The sequence below is a fragment of the Ovis canadensis genome, chromosome 1 (genome assembly GCF_042477335.2).
Source record: "Ovis canadensis isolate MfBH-ARS-UI-01 breed Bighorn chromosome 1, ARS-UI_OviCan_v2, whole genome shotgun sequence".
NCBI lineage: Eukaryota > Metazoa > Chordata > Mammalia > Artiodactyla > Bovidae > Ovis > Ovis canadensis.
In genome coordinates, this window is record NC_091245.1 from 272,035,649 (window position 1) to 272,058,818 (window position 23,170).

The 23,170-nt window shown below is 48.4% G+C and overlaps 2 long non-coding RNA genes across 4 annotated transcripts; both read right to left on the reverse strand.

The window, feature by feature from the left end:
- Window positions 1-231: 231 nt before the first annotated feature.
- Window positions 232-22,770, reverse strand: LOC138427868 (uncharacterized). 3 transcript variants are annotated; one of them, XR_011252205.1, is made up of 6 exons: window positions 22,382-22,770; window positions 7,057-7,229; window positions 6,695-6,823; window positions 3,624-3,732; window positions 2,857-2,959; window positions 232-1,344 (listed from the first exon to the last, which is right to left on the reverse strand). It is a non-coding gene; the product is annotated as an uncharacterized lncRNA (long non-coding RNA). The 3 variants fall into 3 exon arrangements; XR_011252206.1 differs by lacking the exon at window positions 22,382-22,770 and adding an exon at window positions 8,125-10,994 and having other exon boundaries at window positions 233-1,344; XR_011252207.1 differs by lacking the exon at window positions 2,857-2,959 and having other exon boundaries at window positions 22,382-22,738.
- Window positions 14,869-17,971, reverse strand: LOC138427889 (uncharacterized). Its single transcript, XR_011252222.1, has 3 exons — window positions 17,746-17,971; window positions 17,390-17,646; window positions 14,869-16,293 (listed from the first exon to the last, which is right to left on the reverse strand). It is a non-coding gene; the product is annotated as an uncharacterized lncRNA (long non-coding RNA).
- Window positions 22,771-23,170: the final 400 nt, after the last annotated feature.

A 23,170-nucleotide genomic window follows, 5' to 3' on the forward strand; every position in this document is an offset into this window, starting at 1 on the left:
AGTTCTCTTGCCTGGAAAATCCCCATGGACAGAGGAGCCTGGCGGGCTACAGTCCATGGGGTCAAAAAGAGTGGGACACGACTTAGTGACTAAACAACAATGAAAACAACTTAGAACAAACTGGGTAGGTGTTTGTTTATATCCCGATCTCGTCTGTTTCCTGGAACTGGGTGTTTGAGGCATAGTCATCTATACCCATTTCCTAGGATGTAACAAAGGACCACACACTGAATGGCTTCAAACAACCAAAATTTATTCACACATAGTTCTGGAGGACAGAGGTCAGAGGTCAAGGCCCTGGCAGGGGTGTGCTCCCTCCTAGGATCCCGGGGGAGAAGCTCTCCTCTCCTCTTCGAGCCTCTGGGGTGGACCGGCCCTCCTTGGCCTCCTTGGCTTGTGGACGCATCCTTCCGTCTCTGCCCCCATCTTCCCATCGTTGCTCCCTCTGTGCATCTGCCTGCCCCCTCTGCCTCTGTCCCTTAAGGACCCTCGTGATGGCATTTAGGGCCCCCCTGGATGATCACTGCAGATGGTGACTGCAGCCATGAAATGAAAAGATGCTTACTCCTTGGAAGGAAAGTTATGACTAACCTAGACAGCATATTAAAAAGCAGAGACATTACTTTGCCAGCAAAGGTCTGTCTAGTCAAGGCTATGGTTTTTCTAGTAGTCATGTATGGATGTGAGTTGGACTGTAAAGAAAGCTGAGTGCCGAAGAATTGATGTTTTTGAACTGTGGTGCTGGAGAAGACTCTTGAGAGTCCCTTGGACAGCAAGGAGATCAAACCAGTCAATCCTCAAGGAGATCAGTCCTGAATATTCATTGGAAGGACTGATGTTGAAGCTAAAACTCAATACTTTGGCCACCTGATGTGAAGAACTGACTCCTTGGAAAAGACCCTGATGCTGGGAAAGATTGAAGGCGGGAGAAGGGGACGACAGAGGATGAGGTGGTTGGATGGCATCACCGACTTGATGGACATGAGTTTGGGTAAACTCTGGGAGTTGGTGATGGACACGGGGGCCTGGCGTGCTGCAGTCCATGGGGTTGCAAAGAGTTGGACACAACTGAGCAACTGAACTGAACTGAACTGGATGATCCAGGATGACGGTCTCCTCTCAAGATGCCCAACTTACACCTGCAAAGTCCTTTTATCAAACAAGGTCTCACTCACAGGTTCAAGGGACTAAGATGTCAACATATCTTGAGGCGGGTGGCATTTTCCAATCGCCCGAAGAATTGATGCTTTTGAGCTGTGGTGTTGAAGAAGATTCTTGAGAGTCCCTTGGACTGCAAGGAGATCCAACCAGTCCATCCTAAAGGGAATCAGCATCCTCCTGCTTCTGGTTGGAATACACAATAAAGAGAAAGAAATTTTAAAAATCCAATGAAATGCTAACCTTATCACCAAACAGTTCTAGGGAAAAGAAGCGTGAGCACAAAAGAAGTGTGAATGGTTCCATTTCTGGGGCCATCTGGGGCACAAGAGAGACCCCACTTTCAATCTTCATGTCAACCTGTGTTATTTCTTCCTCGAGAGAAACAAAACGGAATAATCCAGCATCGCCGGGTAGAGGAGCTCACAAGCGCAAGAGCCAGGGCTGGCTGCCCGCCCCTGGCCCTTGGCGAGGGGATCCGCCCATGCACCACCCCTCCCTTGCCTCCCACCAGCTCATTTCAGCTCCTCTGGGCCTGAAAGACCCCAGCCCTGCCATAGCTGGAGTGGAACTGTCAGTCCCCCCATTTAAAACCCATCTGTGAGAGGCTCATAAATCACACCCTCGGAAAACTCACTCCTCATTATAACTCAGCAGAGAACAGCTCTGTTCAGAGATTTAAATAAATATGAGCACATAGTAAGTTGGTTGTTTTTTCAGTGGGGGGTTCTATGTAAGGGGATTTTTGCATCATATTCTTTCAGCTGTTCATGTTAATAGAGCCAGGAATAATGACAGGCCTGTCTCCACATGCAGCCATCCCTACTGTCGATTAAGCAAGTGGCCACTGAATGAATACTTAATGTGATTTCAGGGGAGCCAAAAAGGTCCCCCAATAACTCTCCCTTCTGACCTTGCAAAACAACTCTGTCAAAGTCCCAAATTCTACAATTAGAGCTTCCTTCCTTTGGGCTTCCCTTGTGGCTCAACTGATAAACAATCTGCCTGCAACGCGGGAGATCTGGGTTCAATCCCTGGGTTGGGAAGATCCCCTGGAGAAGGGAAAGACTACCCAGTAACTCCAGTATTCCAGCCTGGAGAATTCCATGGACTGCAGAGTCTGTGGGGTCGCAAAGAATCGGACACAACTGAGTGACTTTCACTTTCACTTTTCTTTGGATTGCCCCTGGTCAAAACTGATACCACAGGACTTCCCTGACGGTCCAGTGGTTAAGATTCTGCCCTTCCAATGTAGTGGCTGCAGGTTTGATCCATCGTTGGAAAACTAAGACCCCACATGCCACGTGGCCTGAACAAATTAAAAGAACCAAAAGCCACACTGGTATCGCTAAGAAGGGCCATACGGTTTTTTTATTTGGCTATACTAGGTCTTAGTTGCAGCATGTGGGATCTAGTTCCCTGACTAGGGACTGAACCTAGGCTCCCTGCATTGGGAGCTCAGAGTCTTAGCCATTGGACCTCCAGGGGAGTCCCCTGGTGGGGACTATTAAGCAGGGTACACGTACACATTTATCCTAGCATTTTCTCAGAGCAAGGGTTATGGTGGCCATGCAGGATAATCCACTGGGTCGACAGGGAGCCACGATTGAGGGGAAGGTGAAGAATCAAATGCAAGGCTGAATCCTGGAGGAGGTCCCTGTGACTCGAATTTCACACCTGAATGTATGAAGTGCCTACCTTGTGTCCACGGAGCTGTTCCACCCTCAGGGTCACCTGTGGGGTAGGGACCGAGGCTCTTCCATCTCTGAGCAGCCTGGGGTGTAAGTCCCTGCTTTCCCACCTAAGGTGACACCCAACACATTACCAAGGCGTATATTCCTTGTTAAGGTAAGTTCCACAAAAGAGCAATCTCCACACCCTGAGCAAGAAGGCGCCTTGGGGCTGACCTGCTTCACGAGATCTACTCACGAAATAGACAGACGGACACACAAAGGAAGGCGGAATCTAAGAGGGGGCCGGGGAGACGAGAGGGGACTGGGGGTCTCCAGTCTTCTGTGACCAGAAGCTGGGCAGGAGTCACCAAGAGCGAGGACAGGAATGGGCAGGAGCTGGCAGGAAGGCCAGGAGGGAGACAGGGCTGGCGTAACCAGGAATCTGAGTGGTGGAAACTGGCCTGAACCACGGCAACAGGGACTGGGTGGAGCTGTCCTGAGGTAGGCTGTGTGTGTGTGTGTGGATGTGTGTGTGTGGGTGTGTGTGTGTGGGTGTGTGTGTGTGTACTTGGTCAGGTCCCGCTCTTTGCGACCCCATGAACGGTAGCCCGCCAGGCTCCTCTGTCCATGGGATCTTCCAGACAAGAATACTGAAGGAGGTTGCCATCTCCTTCTCCAGGGGATCTTCCCAACCCAAAGATCAAACCAGCATCTCCTGCATTGGCAGGCAGATTCGTTACCACTGAATCACCTGGGAAGCCCCAGAGAGGGACCCAAATCTGAGATTCTCACCCCAAAAAAAACTTTGAATAATTCCAAGGTGAACTTCCCCATCTGTTTGGTAAAAGCAGGCGTAGATCCTCTTTGGCAGGAAGGCTTCTCAGGTTAGTTTGCAGGAATCCTACAAATTAAAATTCAGCACAAACAAAATCAACAAATATTTGCGAAGGCAAGTCACTATGAACAAAAGCTAGCAGAAACAAGAAACAACAGCTGTAGGTCACCAAGAACTATAGATGTTTCTATTGTAGCAACAGCATGCAGAATTGTGAAAAATAAAACATCTAAAGAAAGGATACACTTATAATTTATGAATAAACAACAGGAAAACATTAGATATCAGTTGGTAGAATCGGATAAAAACACACAGAACTTTTCAAATTAACAACATAACTGTTGGATAAAAAACTAAACTCAGTGGGTGTGTTAAACAGTAGATCACACTGTTAAAGAGAGAATTCATGAAATGGAAAATATATCTGAATAACCTTTCTAGAATACAGCAGAGAGAGAGGGATAAAGATATGAAAAAGTATAAAAGAGATAGGAAAAGAACAAAACCTAGCACAGAGCTTGGCACACTACAGCCCATGTGTCGAATCCAGTGGGCCATCTGCTTTTAATAAAGTTTTAATGGCACCACCACACAAATTTGATTGTGTGTTGCCTATGGCTTTTTTCACAATACAATGGAGCTGTGTATTGGAGACAAAGATCATATGGCCTCCAAAGCCTAAAATATTTACTCAATGGCCTTTTACAGAAAAAAAAAAAAAATGCCCCTGGACTAGTACATACATGACTGGGAACCCAGGAGGAAAATATAATATTTTTAAATATAATGACTACATTTTCCAGAACTGTTTAAAACATGTAGCCACATCACCAGAAAGTACAATATATTCCAAGTAGGATAATTAAAAAGACTCATGTTTGCAGAATGGATTGAACTGTGTCCCTCAAAGATTCATTCAAGTCCTCAACCTCAATACCTGTGAACGTGACCTTATTTGGAAATGGGGTCTCTGCAAATGCAGTCAAGTTAAGAATCTTGAAGGATATCCTGAATTTGAGATGGGTGCTAAATTCAATTGCTAAGTGTCCTTACAAGGAAAAAGGAGAAAGAGAGTGAAGGGAAGGGTACCAGGTGGCTCAGTGGCACAGAGTCTATCTGAAATATAGGAGATGCAGGGGATGCAAGTTTGATCCCTGGGTAGAGGAGATCCCCTGGGGGAGGAAATGGCAACCCACTCCAGTATGCATGCCTGGAAAATCCCATGGACAGAGGAGCGTGATGGGCTACAGTCTGTGGGATCACAACGAGTCAGACCCAGCTGAGCACATGCACACGCGCGCACACACACACACACACACAAGCAGTGATACAGATGCCAGGAAGGCTGTGTGAAGACAGAGGCAGAGCCTAGAATGATTCAGCCACAAGCCAAGGGATGCCTTGAGCCATCTGAAGCTGGACGGAGCAAGGAAAGAGCCCTCTCTAGAGCCTGCGGAGGGAATGCAGCTCTGCCCACACCTTGATTTTGGATTCTGTCCTTCAGAACTATGAGAAAATAAATTTTTGTTGTTTCAAGCCACCAAGTTTCTGGTCATTTGTTATTGCAGTCCGTGGCAACTAACACAGATTTTGTTTAGTGTGGAAGAATAAAGATGACTCCAAGTTGTTTGGCATTCTCCATACCAAGAGATATTTATCTCCCCTCTTCCTGAATCTGTGTGTTGGCCTGTGACTGTCTTAACCAATAGAATATGGCAGGAGCCTTCAGAAATCGTGGCAGATTTTGCTTTTATGCTTTGGGAGCCTTGAGCTGCCTCATAGAAGTGTAGCCACCTGCCGAAAAGAGCCCATGAAGAAGCCAGAGGAGAGAGAAGGGGGCCCTGGGCCTTAATGGAGAAAGAAAGAAAGAAAGGCTCTGCTCTCCAGCATTGCAGCCAGCCCAGCTGTCTAGACGTCCCTGCCACCCAACACTTTGGAGCTGGCTTCTTGCTTTGCCTCCCTCCTGTCCCCTTCCACAAGCCTGGTTCTCAAAAATGAGAGCCTCTCATGCCTTCTCAACCCCAAGGAACTTCCCCAGAGAAAGTCCTGCCCAGAAGATCCTATCACAGCTGAGTGAGCCATCTCGGTTGTCCCAGCCCAGCTGAGCCCCCAAAGGACTGCAGTCCTAGAGAGCAGAAGAACCACCCAGCTGATCCCAGTCACTTCACAGAATCACAAGCAGATGAGGCATTGACTAACTTGAAAAAGAGATGTCCCTACAGATACAGGAACTGCAAGCAAAACAAAGCAGAGATGAATGGCTGGTTCTTCATTCCTATTCTCAGTAGATGAACTTTTAATAATAAACTCTTAGACATGTATGAGTAGGAAATGTACAGGCAAAGTTAACTCTTGGGTCTTAGTATCATATGACTCTAGTTTTGTTAACCATATACAAGGAGTGTATTATTATTATCATTCACCTCTTTGGTACCTATGTAGATAAAACTACTAATCAAATAAAATTAAACCAACCCAGACAGTATATTAAAAAGCAGAGACATTGCTTACAAAGGTTCGTCTAGTCAAAGCTACGGTTTTTGTACTACTAGTCCTATATGGATGTGAGAGTTGGACTATAAAGAAAGCTGAGCGCCAAAGAATTGATGCTTTTGAACTGTGGTGTTGGAGAAGACTCTTGAGAGTCCCTTGGACAGCAAGGAGATCAAACCAGTCAATCCTAAAGGAGATCAGTCCTGAATATTCATTGGAAGGACTGATGCTGAAGCTGAAACTCCAATACTTTGGCCACCTGATGCGAAGAACTGACTCCTTGGAAAAGACCCTGATGCTGGGAAAGATTGAAGGTGGGAGGAGAAGGGGATGACAGAGGATGAGATGGTTGGATGGCATCACTGACTCAATGGACATGAGTTTGAGTAAACTCCGGGAGTTAGTGATGTACAGGGAGGCCTGGCATGCTGCAGTCCATGGGGTCGCAAAGAGTTGGACACAACTGAGCAACTGAACTAAATGAAACATCAAATGGATAAATACTGAGTCTAAAAAATTAGTAAAACAAACTCACATGGTTAAATATGTGCCTCAGGACCAGAAACCTGACCACCAGGTGGAACTGTAGAAGTGAAACAGCATCTCACTTTGGGTAATCATACACACCTCATCTCATAGTCAAAAAGGGAAAAGCACATTGTACCTGAGAGAAACAAACAAAACAGGGTCAGGGAAATAAAAGAAATCTTGACCCTTTCCGGTAAGTTACTAGCTCCCTAGCAAAAACAACTTTCTCCCAGACTTCTGCAATGCTGCTGCTTGGAGATTTGTCAGGACCCTTGTGGATACGACAATCGTGATAAATTTGCTATTTTTCTGCCATGCACAGACCAACTGTAATCTCAGTAACCTTGGTAATTTTGAGCATTTTTTTACCTTTAGATACATGCATATATTTTTTGATGATTTAATCCTTTTAGCCCGTGGAGATTCTTAACAGATCTTTTTCGAGTACACTTCTTTTCTAAATACTTTTGTCTCCAAATCTTCCATTTGTGGAGTCCCCAGACTCAGGCAAAGCAGGCAGAGCAGAAGGTGGGAGCAGAAACCTGGATGGAAAATAGAAGAATTAAGTGAACATCTTATATGTTGAATAGCTGTCTCTCCCACTTAAGTTCCCAGAAAACTGGAATGAGGTGCACTTTCCCCAGACAAGAAATGGGAGGATTTGACCAAAAAGAAACTAAATGGCCCCAGTTAAAACAATTATGGGCCTTCCCTGGTAGCTCAGCTGGTAAAGGATCCACCTGCAATGCAGGACACCCCGGGTTGATTCCTGAGTTGGGAAGATCCCTGGGAGAAGGGTTAGGCTACCCACTCCAGTATTCTTGGGCTTCCCTGGTAGTTCAGCTGGTAAAGAATCTGCCCACAGTATGGGGGACCTGGGTTCAATCCCTGGGTTGGAAAGATCCCCCGGAGGAGGGAATGGCAACCCACTCCAGTTCTTGCCTGGAGAATCCCACGGACAGAAGGGCTTGGTGGGCTACAGCCTATGGAGTCGCAAAGAGTCAAACACAGCTGAGCGACTAATACACACACACACGAAACGATTATAGATACTCACAGCCGGGCCCCCAGAGAAAAAACTGAATAGCTTCTCAACCACCCCACATGGAAGCCCAGCTGCCCGCATGTCCTTCCAAACAGCTTAGAACTGTCAGTCAGACCCACTCTCTGATCTGGCCAAGATCTCTTCCTTTTCTTTGTTTGCTCTGCTTTCTGGTTTTGTTCTATGTTCCATTCTTGTCTTATCATTGACACTGTCCTCTAACATCATGTTACTGGCTTTTTTTTTTTCCCCCTAGCATTCTAACATGACGTGGCCTCTAACATGATAGGTAGAAAAAAAATCAGCAGGGGAAAAAAGAGATATATGTGAGCAGCAGAATCAGAGCAGTAAGCAGTGTACTCCCAAATTCCAAGAATTTCAGTGAGTAACCTTACCTGGACACGTAAGTAGTTAGTTTATCTTGAGATGAAATCATCCTGATTCAGTGTAGTGTTAGTCGCTCAATTGTGTCCGACTCTTTGTGACCCCATGGACTACAGACCACCAGGCTCCTCTGTCCATGGGATTCCCCAGGCAAGAATACTGGAGTGAGTAGCCATTCCCTTCTCCAGGGGATCTTCCTGACCCAAGGATCGAACCCAGGTCTCCGGCACTGCAGGCAGATTCTTTACTTCCCGAGCCACTAGAGAAGCCCATTCTGATTCAGAGCGGGCCCTAAATTCCATGACTGGCCTCCTTACAGGAAGAGAGGAGAACACAGAGACACACGGCAAGAGACCCTGGGAGAATGGAGCCAGAGATCAGAGTGCTCCAGCTACCAATGCAGGGAGGCTTGGGGGCACCAGAAGATGGAGGAGGCATAGAAGGAATCTTCCTGAGAGCTTTCAGAGGAAGCATGGCCCTCATGACACCTCGATTCCTGATCTCCAGAACTGCGGGGGAATAAATTTCTATTGTTTTTAAGCCACCAAGTTTGCGGTATTGGTTACAGCAATGCTAGGAAACTAATGCAAGCCATGCTGCTAGAGATGCAAAAAATTAGAACCCCAGGCCTGCCAGAGAGGAGGAGCCTTGAGGCTTTCTAAGGCTCAGGATTGATAAAAAGCTTTCAATTGAGACCTCAGGTCTATACCCTGAGAGAAAGGGAAACCAGATTTAGTCTGAACACTGGCCCAAATTGCAAGCATGAACAACGCAAAAACATGCATATGAAACATGTGGAGCTCACTGTCAAGATCTAACATAGGTATTACTGGAGTGGGGACAAGATGATGGAGGGGATAAAGAGAAGTGATATTTGAAGACAAGACTACTGAGAATTTTCTAAAATGACAAGAGACATCAAAGCACAGAGTCGAGCATGATAAATAACTACAACAAAACAACGTATTTCTAGGCAAATCAGTAAAACTAATGAAAACCAAAGACAATGCCTTCTATTGGCCATTGATGATGAGGCAGCCTTTGGTGAAATCCATAATTTCATCAGAGGTTCACAACATGACGTATCCTAATTCTATCCTGCTTTCTTTTATAGATAGTATAGTCAAATACTTTTACACAGAGAGAGCTTTCCCCCTGTTAACCTGTTTGCTTACCTCAGATGTATTTATACTATTATATTTTAACACCTTATCCATGTTCTCTATTATCATTCTTGTCCTTCATGATTGGGTCCACAGTTGGTCAGTTTTATTTCTTTCGGTTGAATTTAAAGACCCACACTTTCACAGCATCTAATAATTCCTTTCCATTTCTATTACATTGCATTACGAAGTCTATGATCCTCTTTCACCATTTTCTACCGACTTTCTAATATTAATTAGGGAGGGATCAATAAAATATTCAAGGAATTCGACAAAGCCCACTGAACAAGCGAAGAACACAGTCCGCTGAAGCTGTTCTGTGGACCAGCAGGGACCACCACCAGGCAAAAGCTCAGAAAGCTCCTCCAACAGCTGATGCACCTGAGGCCCAGGGAGATGGGTTACATACAGTGTGGGAGTAGACGATGCACAAAGTCAAATGCATGAATCTGTGCTCAGCTAGAGAGTCCTATCCCCAGTGACCCCAGGGCAGCTGCAATTGGCAGCTGAGATATTATTTCTCCAGAAGCACAAGCCTCTTTCCTCAATATGCCAAGTCCTCATTTCCTACCAGGACTCAAGTAGTAAAATGGGGTAGACACAGAAACCCCTGTGGATATTCACTTCCTCGTTCCAAGTAATTGACATTCAACCTACGTATATTTCAACTCAGGGTATGTAGGGAAATGTGAGCATTTTATTTTATGATTATATCTATAGCCTTTTAGCATTTGACGCTGTGAGTTGAACTCATGTTTAATGCATAAACTCAGAAAGAAAATCTGATTGATAGGATAGATTGCTAATAGATTTAAGGAATCATTTATAGTTATCAGGCTAGACTCAAAACAGCGGAAACTCTCTCCAAATAAATGAATAAGTGGCAAGTCCTTTACAAACTGAATAACTCAGCAAGTGCTCGACAGGAAAGGAAAAGCTCTCTGAGTGAGTAATCTTGGCTTTCGCTCATGCTCCTCCTGACCCATTAAATTATACAAGGGCATCAGTCATTGAAAGCTAAAATTAACACCTACGGGTCCTGCCAGAGAGCTCTGATATCTCCAGTGGGAACTTTCCATGCGCTTGTGACAGACCAACAGCCATTGGTGTTGCCATGGGGAAAAAATAGGAATTGAGTTTCCTGCCTTGGTTTTTCCAGCAACTGCCAAGTGGGCAGTCTGCTTGGCCTTTGGCAAGAACTCTGCTCTGGTAACACTGACTCAACACATATGTACTGGCCATCTACTACACGACCAGTACAATGCTGGGAGCGAGGGGTAAAGAGGGGCACAGGATGGACAGAGCATGCACCCCAGGTCCAGGAGACCTGAGCCCCTAGAGCAGCCCCAGGACTCATTCGCCACATGGTTCAGGCAGATCCTAGGCACTGGAAGAGTTCCCAGTGAAAGTCACACTACACACCGAGTAAGAGCTGGATTAAACCCCAGCTCTGTCCCTTACCAGCTGTGTGGCCTGTCTCTGTGGTCATTTAGAAACAGCCAGAAAGGCAGAAGTAGTTGGGATGGTCGAGTTAAAAGGGTGATCTGATTATAATTTCTGCCGGGTTATACTTATTTTCTTTAATTAGAGAGTAATTTTCATATAATTAAATATTATATACAAGTTTTAAGTAAGCAGCTTGGTGAATTTTTCACATGAATCTCATGTAACCATCACCCAGATCAAGACCTAGAATATTCCCAACATCCAGGAGATACAATTTCTAAAGGGAAAATGCCAAAAGTCAAATCTCAGGACCTCTGTTAAGTCACCACAATCAGTGCTACCAACCACAGGGCTGTTTTCTGACTAGCTGTTGTTTAGTCACTCAGCCATGTCCAATTTTTTGGCAGTCCCACGCACTGTAGCCTGACCATGGGATTTCCCAGGCAAGAGCAGAGATGAGCTTAGAGTCTTATCTTTCTGGTGAACAAGCCCATTCATTATAAACTAGTCTGCTGGACATAAGGGTACAGATGAAACCTGTAAATGTGGCTTGGAACAGTTTGAATGTGTACTGAGCTAACTGACCAATACCAGGATGAAATCCATAATCTTGCCTTATCCTTAACACCAGACTCAAATGTACGAGTTACCCAGGCCAGATTATCCTTGCTATAAAATTCACAAAATATTGCTTCCCTCACAGCTCAGTTGGTAAAGAATTCACCTGCAATGGAGAAGACCCTGGTTCGATTCCTGGATCAAGAAGATCTGCTGGAGAAGGGACAGGCTACCCACCCCAGTATTCTTGGGCTTCCCTGGTGGCTCAGTTGGTAAAGAATCCACCTGCAATGCAGGAGGCCTGGGTTCAATCCATGGGTTGGGAAGATCCCCTGGAGAAGGGAAAGCTACCCACTCCAGTATTCTGGCCTGGAGAATTCCACGGACTATATAGTCCACGGGGTCAGAAAGAGTCGGACACAACTGAGCACCTTTCACTTTCAAAATTTTTATGGGACCAAAATAAAAGTTGGAGGAACATTATTCATCAAAGCCAAAAGGTGGAAACAAAACACATGATCATCAAAGAGCAGATAAAGAAAATGTGGACTTTCGGGCAGTCCAGGGGCTAAGACTCCATGCTCCCATGCATGGGGCCTGAGTTTGATCCCCGGTCAGGGAACTAGATCCCATGTGCTCCAACTGAGAGTTTGGATGCTGCAACTAATAGATTCTGGATGCCGCAACTACAGACCCCACATGCTGCAACAATGACTGAAGATCCCAAGTGCCAAAAATAAAGACCTGGTACAGTCAAATAATTAAAATATTTTTTAAAAAGAAAATGTGGTATATCCATACAATGGAATATTATTTGACCATAAAAAAGGAATGGAGTCCTGATACATGCTACAACATCGATGAACTGTGAAAACATCATGCTAACTGGAAGAAGCTGGACACATAAGACCACATACTATAGGATTCTAGTCATGTGAGAGTCTAGAATAGGGAAATGCAGAGAAAGAAAGTAGGTTAGTGGTTGTTTTGGGCTACTGGTAGGGGTGGGAAGATTGGGAGTTAATAGCTAGTGGGGTTTCTTTTGGAGGTGATAAAAGTGTTCTAAAACTTATTTGTGAGGAGGATTGCACATATATGAGGATATATACTAAAAACCACTGAACTGTACACTTCAAATGGGTGAATCATATGGTTTTGCTGTTGTTCAGTTGCTAAGTCATGTCCAGTGCTTTGTAACTCCAGGGACTGCAGCACACTGGTCTCCTCTGCCCTCCACTATCTCTCAGAGTTTGCTCAAATTCATGTCCATTGAGTTGGTGATGCTAACTAACCATCTCATCCTGTCACCCCCTTCTCCTTTTGCCTTCAATCTTTCCCAGCATCAGGGTCTTTTCCAATGAGTTGGCTTTTCCCATCAGCTGGCCAAAGCATTGGAACTTCAGTTGAAGCTCCAGTCCTTCCAATTCAAGGTTGAGACGGGCTTTCCTGGTGGCTCAGATGGAAAAGAATCTGCCTGTAATGCAGCAGACCCAGGTTCAATCCCTGGGTTGGGAAGATCCCCCAGAGAAGGAAATGGCAACCCACTCCAGTATACTTGCCTGGAGAATCCCATGGGCAGAGGAGCCTGGCAGGCTACAGTCCAGGGGGTCGCAAAGAACCGGACACGACTGAATGACTACACGTTCACTTTCTTTTTCCTTTAGGGTTGACTGGTTTGAATTATATGGTTCCTGATTTTAGTTAAAAATCATAGCCCTCTTAGAAGCAGCTATTATCCCCACTGTACTGATCACAAAACCAAGGCTTAGAGAGAAACCAAACTAGACGTGACACCAAAGCTTGCATTCTTAACCGTATGCAAGAACTCATCTAAAGAAAAACTTTAAAAAAAAGCTTTTTGTCATATTAGAAATCATTTCCATACGACAAATTACGAGAAACAGAAATACTAGCTTAAAGCTGTAAACATTTCTAAGGTCCTTGGTACACATTAGTAGGCCAGATTCTCACAGGCAGGCAGAATGGACTGACTCCACGGCAGGGCCTCTAATCAAGTGAATGCGTGGCTGGGTGCCTGGCACACTGTGGCCCCCCAGGAATGTCTCCTGAATGAGTAACAGCCTGTTTGCAAGCAGGAGAGAGGGAGGCCTCCCCAATTCAAAGAACGACATTCCTTCTGAAACGTAATGTACAAGCTACTTCTAAGTGAGACCAGCTCTAGACTACTTATGAATAGCCAGCGCCTGGAATATTCAGCCAACCTATCTGTTGTAGCTACCTTCACATGTGGTGACTCATCACACAGGCTCCTGGTTTAGCTGACTGCGAAGAGGTAAAAAATGACCTAATAAAGTATGCCATGGTGCATCTGGGTGAACACGAATGGGCTTAGAAACGGCACCTATTCTTTTAGTGAGTAGTTCAGTGGGAGCAGTTTTTAGTGAGTGCAAGGACTTCTGTCTGGATTATTTCATAAGTCCACTGCCCTAGTAAATGCTGATTCTCCACATAAATATTAGCAGCTGACATACTGTCACAGTCCACTAGAGCCCAAGATAAGTCAGACTGTAAACCCGATGCCTTCAGAAGCTACATTAGCAGTATAGGCTACTACACAGCCTTGACAAGCCCTGCCCTACAAACCTTTGGACCTCAATGAACTGCTTTTTCCTGCAGAGCCAAGTTTGGTAGCAACAGAGTCTGTCTTGAGAATTTCACCACTAAGATACCAACCTGTGGGACATCATCTGACTGTGGGTCTATGTTCCAATGGGTTCATTCAATCTTTCAGACTCTATCACATGGGATTTTTCACCGTCTTTATCCCCCTTTTAAAAAAGAAAAAAAAAAAAGCCCAAAACCTACAGGTATTAAAGATGCCCCTTTACTGGTCAACCACTTGTAAAAGAATGAAACTAGATCACTTTCTAACACCGCACACAAAAATAAACTCAAAATGGATTAAAGATCTAAACGTAAGACCAGAAACTATAAAACTCCTAGAGGAGAACATAGGCAAAACACTCTCCGACATAAATCACAGCAGGATCCTCTATGATCCACCTCCCAGAATACTGGAAATAAAAGCAAAAATAAACAAATGGGATCTAATTAAAATTAAAAGCTTCTACACAACAAAGGAAAATATAAGCAAGGTGAAAAGACAGCCTTCTGAATGGGAGAAAATAATAGCAAATGAAGCAACTGACAAACAACTAATCTCAAAAATATACAAGCAACTTATGCAGCTCAATTCCAGAAAAATAAACGACCCAATCAAAAAATGGGCCAAAGAACTAAATAGACATTTCTCCAAAAAAGACATACGGATGGCTAACAAACACATGAAAAGATGCTCAACATCACTCATTATCAGAGAAATGCAAATCAAGACCACAATGAGGTACCATTTCACACCAGTCAGAATGGCTGTGATTCAAAATTCTACAAGCAATAAATGCTGGAGAGGGTGTGGAGAAAAGGGAGCCCTCCTACACTGTTGGTGGGAATGTAAACTAGTACAGCCACTATGGAGAACAGTGTGGAGATTCCTTAAAAAATTGCAAATGGATCTGCCTTATGACCCAGCAATCCCACTGCTGGGCATACACACCAAGGAAACCAGAATTGAAAGAGACACATGTATCCCAATGTTCATCGCAGCCAGGACTGTTTATAATAGCCAGGACATGGAAACAACCTAGATGTCCATCAGCAGATGAATGGATAAGAAAGCTGTGGTACATATACACAATGGAGTATTACTCAGCCATTAAAAAGAATACATTTGCATCAGTTCTAATGAGGTCGATGAAACTGGAGCCTATTTACAGAGTGAAGTAAGCCAGAAAGAAAAACACCAATACAGTATACTAACACATATATATGGAATTTAGAAAGATGGTAATGATAACCCTGTATGTGAGACAGCAAAAGAGACACAGATGTATAGAATGGACTTTTGGACTCTGTGGGAGAGGGAGAGGGTGAGATGATTTGGGAGCATGGCATGGAAACATGTATACTATCATGTAAGAAACGAGTCGCCAGTCTAAAAACAAAAGGATACCCCTTTAGTGCTACTTTACACACCTCTTGGACTACACTTTGTAGGAGTCTTTAAAAGGATGGAATTATAATTTGTATTTCAATACAGGAAATATCTAGAGAAAATGGAGGTCCCCTTCAGCTCATACTCCACAGGTTGCTCTCACATCCATGATGCTCTCTCAGATCCTCCTGGCACAGTCAAAGGAAGTCAGGGAGACAGTCTTACCCAACCAGACCTTAATGATTTTATTTATTCCACATGGTCAAAAAACATGTTCGAACATAACTTGCCATAATTTTTCTGGTGATTTCTATGCATCACTTTTTAATTATGAATAATGTTTTCAGAGACACTCCTGAGAAATTTTACCCAAGGTTCCCTTGACAACCAACCTCATAAAGTATCGAAAGCGAAGCTGCTTCCATGACCAACAGGGAACATCAACTTTAAAGCGTAGATTCCTCAAAGATCCATTACTCATCTTTGCTGAGAATGAATCTCAGATTCACAAGTGCAAAGGGTCTTGGAGAAATTCAGATCTACCCACATAACTAACAAAATACATTTACTGTCAAACAAGGTTCAAAGGATTTTTGTACACAAAATAAATTTCCTAACTTTTACTTGGAGCATTTTTTTCTTTTTTTCTAGCGAGGGATTTTCTCTGTATCTCTAAATTATTGCCTTTCTATCTTCTGCTGAAAGTTTTCAGTTTTTACTGACAACTTTCTGCGGCCATGGCAGGAAGAATCCTTTCCTCTTGACTCAATCCAAGCCACTCAGAAATTTAAATATTTGTGCATGTTAATGAGCACAAATTTCCCTTTCTGGATTTTACTTAGGAAAATCCAAGTAACTGCTGAATCTCAAACGACTAAGTAAGAAAGATCCAAGTACAGGTAAAGGACAGTGGGGTGGGGTTGGCCTGGGAATTCCAGCACTTTCTGCAGGTGCAGCTTCCCTAGCTTCCAGTTTCCTTCCTTTGTCAGAGTTGACAGCTTCTGCAAAAAAGAACGATGGAGACATCAAACTGAACTGAAACATAAATAGGTCAATTAGCTTTCAATGGAGCACTCTTTATGTGGCTTAGACAGGGAGGTATTTTCTGGTCAATTACTTTAAGTAGACATCAATAAACACTAAAATTATTTGTGCACCGGGAGTCAGGGAGCTGGGCTTTTTCCCTCCCTGGTCCTCAACTCTCCAGGAAGTAAAGCAGATTCATATAGGAGCTTTGCAGTGCTCACTGCGGATATTTAAGGCGTTCACCAAGTGTTTTCGGCTATCACTTTTGGTCTAGAACGTGCTGAGAGCCCCCGAAAGACGTGTAACCTGGCGCCTGTTGTTTCGCCAGGTCGCCAGACCACGCTCCATCGACTGCGTTCACCACCGCGCATTTCTCTCCCCACGCCTGCTTGTATTTATTCAAAAGTTAAGATTTCGCAATAAACTCTCCTCGCCCCCTCATGCCAGCTCAAGGCTTAGCAATCGGTGGGAACTCTCCATAATGAAATGCAAGATTGAAACTAAGTCTCACACCACTGGAAGAAAAGTGTAATTAGCTTCGATCTTTGGAGTGGAGTAGCATTTGCACAACTCCACGCAGCCACTGCGCACACTCACACCCTAACGCCCCAGCTGTCAGGGGGAAAGCGACAACAAAGTGCCCTTGAACTTGAAAAGCCGCCGGGTGCCCGAGGGCTCGCCTGGTTCAAAAGCTTCTCGGAGATAAAAACTGAGAATTCCGTAGTCAGATTAAATAATGTCTTTGTCTGCAACCCTTTGGTCGAAAAGAACATTGGTGGTATAACCAAGATTTTTTGTTTGTTTGTTTCTGCCCTCTATAAAACGAACACAGTGCTGGAGTTGGGGCCAAAAAAAGTCCTAAACCGCAGTTTGAATTCACCCTGTAGTTTATCAGCTAACCGATACTTTTGCCAGGGAAAATACTCCTGAACTGAGAAAAAGTGTTACGTGAAAAAGTCCCCATTTATGCGAAAACGTGCTCCTCCTCCTGGGTATTTGTTCTGGCAACTAAAAGGAATTCTGTCTTGGGGCAGTTAAGAAGGGGCGAGGGACGGCGCAGGGGAGTCGCACCTCCCTCCTCAATCAGGGTACCACGCCGGATCTCCCTCCCAGATGGCGGAACCGCCAGCCTGAGAACCCGACTCCGGATCCGGGCTGCGGACGAGCGCGCGAACCGGGGACGGCTCAGGGATCTTTGGCGAAGCCGAGATGAAAAGTACTGGCCTCTCCGTTTCCACGAGACTTCCATCCATCAACACGCGCCGGCTCTCACTCTCTCCCCAGACCTCACGCGGACCCCAGGTCCCTCCTTTCCACGACGAAAGGACCTGGGGAGAAGGTCAGACAGAGTGCGGGGAGGATGACAGGCGGGCACGCGCGGGACAACGCCCGCATCCCTCACGCACGCCTGTGAGCGGCCCGCACACCTCCTAGCGCGCACAGCCTCACGCGCTCCAGCTCCGCACAGGCTTCCCTCCTTGCAAACGCGGGCCCTGCCCGGTTGTAGCCTGCGCCCCCGCGGTGAGCGCCGCGCTCACGTTTGCTCCAGGTCTTCCTCGTGCTTTGCGCCCCCACCCCCCTGCCCAAGCGTACTGACACCACCTCCCCGTGCGCGCGGGCCTGCCACTGTTTCCAGAGCCCTGTCCCCTCCGCGTTGACTCAGCCTCTCCTGCGGCCGTGCGCATTGCGCCCCCTTCTGCCAACCTGCCCACGCCCGGGTTTCTAACCACGCGGGCGGTCCCGAGGTTCTGAGCCCGCAAAGGGCGGGAACCCCATCGCAAAGTCCGGCCGCAAGGATCTCTTTCCGGGCCCGCACCCACAGTAGGAATCCCGAGTCCCTTCTGCGGAATTCAGATGACCTCTGGCGACAGGCATGCCTGAAGCTCGGCCTGTGGCTCTGAGGGGAACAGCAACTTCCAAAACCAGATTTCCTCCCAGGAAAGAGAAGGCCGGCCAGGGGGCCCCCGCCACCGCCTGCGTGCCCTGCGAGATAGGGCTTGGTCCCCTACCGGGTGCCCACCCCCCCCAGCCTGTCTGAAGTCCGGCTTTAGCGTCCGAAACCTCAGACGCGAGATAGCTCTCTGCTTTGGGCGTCACCACCTTCTCCTAGGATGGAAGAGTGTGTTCCCGGACACACACACCTCTCAGGAAACTCGCCTTCCATGCTAGCCCTTAAAACGAAAGAAAAAAGAATAAAAATCTGCGTGAAGCAGGAAGACGATCACGCCCCGGGTGGGGCGGCCGCGCGCGCTCAGGCCAGGCTAGAGGGAGCGGGTTCTGCCTGCCCGCCCACCCGCTGGCCTTGTGTAACTTTACTAAACCACGAATGAACGAGCGTACCTCTTCCTACAGATTTGTTTAAATCAGGGCGGTTTCCCTCCATGTTCGCTTCGCTGTGCAAATAGTCCCTTATGTTAATTAAATATTAATAAAACGACTTTGTGTCCTCAAAGTATTTTAAGATCCTTATAGTCAGGCTTACGTTAAAGGTTGGCGATTACTATTACTACGTGCTAGGGGAAAACAACTGTGCTTTCTTTGATGTGCAAAAATGGTCTCCGGTGGGGAGATTCGGTTTTTGTTTTTTTTTTAAAGGAAAAGTTTTGGTTGATGTTTTTGAAAGGAGGTTTCAGCGCTGTCGTTAATGAACTAATTGGTTTTCGGATTTCAAGGCGGTCTGTAACTGGTATAGCCACTGAGGAATTTCAGCTTACACCGGACTGGTAAAACTCCAGCACAAGGGTTTCCAGACACGATCGCGGGCTCGCTGGAGGCGAAAAGCGAGGTTTTGCCCGGGAGTCGATAGGCCGCCTCTCCTCGAACCAGGATTTTGAGGCGACGTTTCTGTTAAGCCGGGGTGAGAGCACGCTGGGAGTTTGCTTCGGAGGCTTCGTGCCGCTGGGCCGTGGAAGGGTGGGAGGCCAGGGCTGGACATTTAGCGCCCCTCTCCTTCGGCCGGGATTCTTAGGTCGCTGAGCGCCGTGCGCTCCCACAGGACCCTCGCGCTCTCCCCAGGACACGGGATGTCTGTCTGCACCGCGGAGGTGCCAAAGCGCCGGGCACCTTCTCAGAGACGAGGGAGAAATCGGGGCTAGGTCTGGGAGACAGGGAAGGAATGCAGAGGCAAGGGCTGCCCCCTCACCATCCCACCCCCACCCCCGGGTAAAATCAGAAGAAGCGTGTGGCCGTGTCTCCAAGCCTGACCGCGCCTTCAGTGGCTCTCCGCGGCCCTCGCTGGGGACTGTGCTAATCACTATAATTACTAGTGGCACCGATTTTGATCTCTAAATGCCTTCGCCTTGTGGAAGGAGAGAAGCAGGCAGCAGCTACTCTTTTCCTTGAATAGGAGGTCCCCTCTAGCACGCAATCCAAGAACCAAGTCCAAGAAGGACCGCGCTCTTTGAGGATTTCCAGGAGGCAGAATCAGCCTTGAGCAGGCGGGGATAGGCGACTGGGAGATGGGAATAATCCCCTCGCTGGGTGGTGCCTCCTTCCCTCCCCCCTCCCACCCTGGAGAGCCACTTAGGACAGACACCCTGCGGAGGACCAAACACTGGAGCACCAAGGGACCCCAGGACCCCGTGCAGGAGGGCGGATCTGTCCTAGTTACTGAGACATAATCAGATAATCAGAAAGAAGCCGACCAACTCCAAAGCAAACACTTTTCTCCTACGGGGTAAGCTACCAGTGAAATAACGTATTAAAAGCAAAACAAAACAAAAGGAAACCTCTCTTTTCACTACTTGGGAATGAGCGAGCAGAGTGAGTTACTGACTGGGCTTCTCGAAGAATGAATAACATTATGAAATTGCTCTGGATACCTGGAATTACTTTTATACGACGGGGAGTAACATTGTAATTGTTGTCCGATCCTCTCTGGGAGGAGCAATGAGCCCAGGAAAAGTTGCTGACATCTCCATTGGTCTTCCACAGGGAAAGGAGTGAAAAATCGAAGTACGTTTTTTGGATAGCTCAGACCAAAAACACCTGGCAGCCATGAAATAGTTATATATGTGAAGACGAACCCGAGCTGGATTTTCTGGAGTAACAGCATCGTGCTAATCGCCTGGGTAGACAAAGGCTTTATAAACCGAAGCGGTTCACACCTCGGTCGTCCAGCGTTTTCTGCTGGCTAAGCTTGTAGGGCGGTTGGCGTTCTCCCTAAGCACCGCTTCAGAGATTTCAACTCCCTCCTCCAAATCGAGTGCGAGGCCTGCAAGGAGTCCTCGCCTCCCCGCCTCCTTAAGGACAAAGTCTTTGATCCCCTTCTGCCCTCGCAGCAGCCCATCCCTGGTGGAACGTCTGCGCGTTTCCGCCTTGATCTCACGCGAAAGTCGGTTTCCGCGGGGGATGGGCCGCAGGTAGGGGCCGGGCGCGGCCTGGAGGAGAAACAGTTGCGGAGCATCTGAAGCGGAAAATCCAAGCAGATGTGGGTCGGCGGGGCCCCTCCCCCTTCCTCTCCGGGCCTCAATTTCTTCCAGATCAGTTTCCTAATGGAAAATTTCTAAGAGGTGTTGGGGGGGGGGGGGGCTCCGGCGTGCAGAGGCGTGCTCGTGAGCCTCGGAGTGCGCCTAAGCTCTGGAAGCAGGACGGGTGGGGACTGGTGGCGCCCCACAAGCAGGCCCCCGGCAAGCCCTGTAGAAGTTTCTTGGACTCGAGGTGTCCCACCTGCCCTCTTCCGGGCCCCCAGCCTCCACGCATTCCAGACTCTGCCCACTCCTTCCGGGCCAGGAGGACTGTTTCTGGGTGATGCCCGCGACGGTGGGGTCTTTCGTTGCCCATGCGAGCCCGTCTCTGTGCTCTGGGCGACGCGCTCGGCTCTCAAAACATAGACGAGGAGGGACTCCCTGCCCCCCAGGAGCCGTTGAGCAAGGAATACGCACTGGGTGTTCCCGCCGGCGGCCGCTGGCTGACCTTGCAGTTAGCGCGGGGTTAGTGCTTTTCCCAGTTTACAGAGAGCTTCTATCCTGTGGGTGCCGTCCCAAGTGTCTCCTGGGCCCCAGGATTTTCCCTTCGGTGGGGAGTGCCCTGGGACCACCTTAGCTAGGCTCAGGGGTCCCTCCTTCCCCATTCCACGCAGACAGCTCTAGGCTTCCTCCCTGGGGAAACCCCGAGGTCTGCGCCCAAGTACTTTATTGCTGCTGTGCCGCGAGTCCAGGCCCGTCACCGCGCGATGCGTGTGTGCGCGTTTTGAATGAATATATTGTGGGTGGGGGTGATACAATGCCCGCTTGGACGTTTGCTGGGGCAGACTGTGGTCCCAGACAGGACCCCACAATCCCCCATGTGCGAATCTTCAAACGCCCCGGTATGCTACATCTCACACGACACGATGCGAACCTGTCTCACCAGCGCCCACTGTGCAGACCGGGTATCGACATCTCCAGGACCGTTTCCTGTAAAATCCGGGAACTTTGGTTTCAGGAACCTTCCTGTTCCTGTTAACTTGTCGACTTTCTCCCACTTCCACTTAGCCATGTTTCTGCGATCCGGATAATCCCTTTCAAGCTCAGAAGGAATTCTCCCGGGTCCATAATTGAGGATCGGAAATCGTGGGGGTAATGGGAAGCCTTAAATTCTCCCTGAAGCCAGGAAGGTGCCTGAACGCACTCGGGGCGCGGCCTGTGCGAGGGCGGCGGGGCCCAGCGGGCAGTTCGTCCCCTCCTGGAGCCCCTTCTCCCGGAAAGCGGAGGACCACCGCTGTCCGCGCAAACGGGTGCGGGATTCCCCGCCCAGAAGCGGGCCGGGTGGTGCCTTGCGTTTCGGCACTGCCTACCCGCGCCGCTCGCGCGCCGGCCCGACCCTCTGCGCGCACGGCTGGAAACAGGAAAGCGCTCCCGGATCCGAGACCCCAAAGAAAAGGGCTAGTTCCTTCGTGCGCCGGGCATTTGTTTGGTAGGGGGCCACCAACTCCGAAGCTCCCTTGGCTGGATGGTTTCGAGTAAGACCACGGCTGTGGGTTCCGCGGGACGCTGGGGCAGGCGGGAGCCAAGACGGGGTCTGCGCACCCTGTCCCGCCCACCGGGGGAGCTACCGCGCCTCCAACGCCATCGAACTTCTGACCTTCAAAGGGGGTCCCTGGAAAAGGTCAGGGGCGCTTGCAGCCGACGAGGTGGCCGAAGGCCTGCCCTCCAGACGCCGGGGAGGGAGGCAAGTTCCAGGTCACTGTACTGCAGTGGGCGCGCTGAGTAGCAGGCTCCTCCCGGGCCAGAGGAGAGAAGCCACCAAGGACGGAGATCCTAGAGCCTGGCCCCGCGGCTCCCGAGTCTCCCCTCCCGAGCTGACCTCTAGATCGGGGGCCTTTTACAGCCCCAAGCCCACAGCCTCAGCACGTGGCCGAGGAACCCTAGGATTCGTTGCCCTGCGTCCACTGCGGCTGCCCTCTGACCCCGCGCGCCAGGAAGAGTCCTCCTAGTGCCTGCGTCCACACCGCGTTCAGAATGGTTCAGCCTTCTGGAAGGGATGGGGGTGTGTGCGACCTTCGCGACGGGGGTACTTAGGAGGACGCCCGGGGTTGCAGGCAGGGGGTTGGGATGGGAGGGGGTACGAGAGGAAGTCCAGGCTGGCCCTGAGGGAAAGCGCCCTGGAGTCCTACGCCCCGCGGCCGGCCGCGTCTCCAAGGGCGCCTCCCTACTCCGCCTGCCTTCTGCCCGCATCACCTCGGCCCCAGCAACGCTCGTCCGATGCGCCTCCCTCGGTACCCGTCGCCCCGCAGCACCGGCTCCAGCTGCACTTCCCTGAAATTCCTGCTGCCCTGGATCGGGCTTCGGGAGCGGGTACCGGTGAATCCCGTTCTCTCCGCCGCCCAGGGCAAGGCCTCAGCGGTAGGTTCGGCTCCCCACCCCCCCAACC